The following is a 2972-nucleotide window of genomic DNA, read 5'->3' as shown; positions in this document are numbered from 1 at the left end:
TATCGCCTGTTTGTTCTGTTACACGCTGCGTATCGCCTGTTTGTTCTATTACACACTGCGTATCGACTGTTTGTTTTGTTACACGCTGCATATGCCTGTTTGTTCTGTTACACGCTGCGTATGCCCGTTTGTTCTGTTACACGCTGTTTATGCCTGTTTGTTCTGTTACACGCTGCATATCGCCAGTATGTTCTGTTACGTGCTGCGTATTGCCTGTTTGTTCTGTTACACGCAGCGTATCGCCTGCTTGTTCAGTTACATGCCGCGTATCGCCTGTTCGTTCTGTTACACGCCGTTACACGCCGTGTATCGCCTCTTTGTTCTGTTACACGCCATGTATCGCCTGTTTGTTCTGTTACATGCTGTGTATCGACCATTTGTTGTGTTACACGCTTTATATTAACTTTTTGTATACTCTTTATTTTGTTCTTATTTATTCCTGTAAAGTGAAGGATTGTTACAGTCCTGCATCCCTGCGCTCTGTCTCATGTTTTACGTTATAAACCTTGTCATTTAAGCAGTGGTGGGATAGTACAAGTACTTCGTTACTGTACTTAAGTACATTTTTCATGTATCTGTACTTTACTTAAGTAGAGTTAAACATGGGTACTTTTACTCCACTACATTTTACATTAAATATCTGTACTTTCTACTACACTACATTTCTATAATGCGTTGTGTTACAAGTTACATTCACGTTGCGACTTTTTTATTTGTTCGTTAGTTTGAAAGTAACCAATGGCGAGAGGGGAGTTAAATCACTGCAACGTGGGCAGGTAACATTAGACCCACCTTCAAGAAGAGCTATGTTCTACAAACCGTATTCCAAAAAAGTTGGTACACTAAACAAATTGTAAATAAAAACTGAATGCAATGATGTGGAGGTGCCAAAATCTAATATTTTATTCAGAATAGAACACAAATCACAGATCAAAAGTTTAAACTGAGAGAATGTATCATTTTAAGGGAAAAATCTGTTGTTTCCAAATTTCATGGCGTCAACAAATCCCAAAAAAGTTGGGACAAGTCCATTTTTACCACTGTGTGGCATCCCCCCTTCTTCTTACAACACTCAACAGACGTCTGGGGACAGAGGAGACCAGTTTCTCAAGTTTAGAAAGAGGAATGCTCTCCCATTCATGTCTAATACAGGCCTCTAACTGTTCAATCGTCTTGGGCCTTCTTTGTCGCACCTTCCTCTTTATGATGCGCCAAATGTTCTCTATAGGTGAAAGATCTGGACTGCAGGCTGGCCATTTCAGTACCCGGATCCTTCTCCTACGTAGCCATGATGTTGTGATTGCTGCAGAATGTGGTCTGGCATTATCATGTTGAAAAATGCAGGGTCTTCCCTGAAAGAGATGACGTCTAGATGGGAGCATATGTTGTTCTAGAACCTGAACATAGTTCTCTGCATTAATGGTGCCTTTCCAGACATGCAAGCTGCCCATGCCACAAGCGCTCATGCAACCCCACACCATCAGTGATGCAGGCTTCTGAATGGAGCGTTGATAACAACTTGGGCTATCCTTGTCCTCTCTGGTCCGGATGACATGGCGTCCCAGTGTTCCATAAAGAACTTCAAATTGTGACTCATCTGACCACAGAACAGTCTTCCATTTTGCCACACTCCATTTTAAATGACCCCTGGCCCAGTGCAAACGTCTGAGCTTGTGGAGCTTGCTTAGAAATGGCTTCTCCTTAGCACTGTAGAGTTTCAGCTGGCAACGGCGGATGGCACAGTGGATTGTGTTCACTGACAATGCTTTCTGGAAGTATTCCTGAGCCCATTCTGTTATTTCCTTGACAGTGGCATTCCTGTTTGAGGTGCAGTGACGTTTAAGGGCCCGGAGATCATGAGCATCCAGTAGAGTTTTACGGCCTTGACCCTTACGCACAGCGATTGTTCCAGATTCTCTGAATCTTTTGATGATGTTATGCACGGTTGATGATGATAACTTAAAAGTCTTTGCTATTTGACGCTGGGTAACACCATTCTGGTATTGCTGCACTATCTTTCTGCGCAACAATGATGGAATTGGTGATCCTCTTACCATCTTGGCTTCTGAGAGACAATGACACTCTGAGAAGCTCTTTTTATACCCAATCATGTTGTCAATTGACCTAATTAGTATAAATTGGTCTTCCAGCTGTTTGTCATATGCTCAATTTCCTTTTTCCAGCCACTTATTGCTACTTGTCCCAACTTTTTTGGGATTTGTTGACACCGTGAAATTTTGAATCAACATATTTTTCCTTTAAAATGTTACATTTACTCAGATTAAACTTTTGATCTGTCATCTATGTTATATTACGAATAAAATATTGACATTTGCCATCTACACATCATTGCATTCAGTTTTTATTCACAATTTGTTTAGTGTCCCAACTTTTTTGGAATCCGGTTTGTAGTATATATGTCATTGAGTAGGGTGCACCCACAGCACTGCTAACACACCCAAAATGGATTCCACCGAGGAAAGTCAGCCAGAAGATACAGTACGTGCCACCCATGGCCTTATTGAAAGACTATTGAAAGATTATTGAAAGATTATTGACAGACTGCTCAGTACAGCAGGACAGATTCTCTCTCCCAAAAGAGCCAGACTGGACTAAAAAAAACTTTGAAAACCAACTTCTTCTGAACTTGAACAAGAAATTCTTGCTGCTGTAGTGATACACGTGAGGTACGTGTCACTTGTTGTATGACAAATATATGGATATATATTTATGCATACTTTTCACGAGTTCTTCATTTTTCTGACTGTAAATGTCGTGCATTGAATTTAACAGAAATGTAACGAGAGACGTTGTTTATCTTTGACCCATCAAATGAATGGAATCATTTATTTTCAGAATCAAAGTTTAACATCAAACATTTACATTAATTTGGCAAAATATGAAAATAATAACAGACAGTTTCACAGAAAATGAACTTCAAATCACTCGGCGGTGATTTGAGGACTTTGCTT

Source organism: Nematolebias whitei, chromosome 7, assembly GCF_014905685.2.
Source record: "Nematolebias whitei isolate Nwh7 chromosome 7, NemWhi1, whole genome shotgun sequence".
NCBI classification, from domain to species: domain Eukaryota; kingdom Metazoa; phylum Chordata; class Actinopteri; order Cyprinodontiformes; family Rivulidae; genus Nematolebias; species Nematolebias whitei.
Note: the sequence above shows the minus strand (reverse complement) of the source record.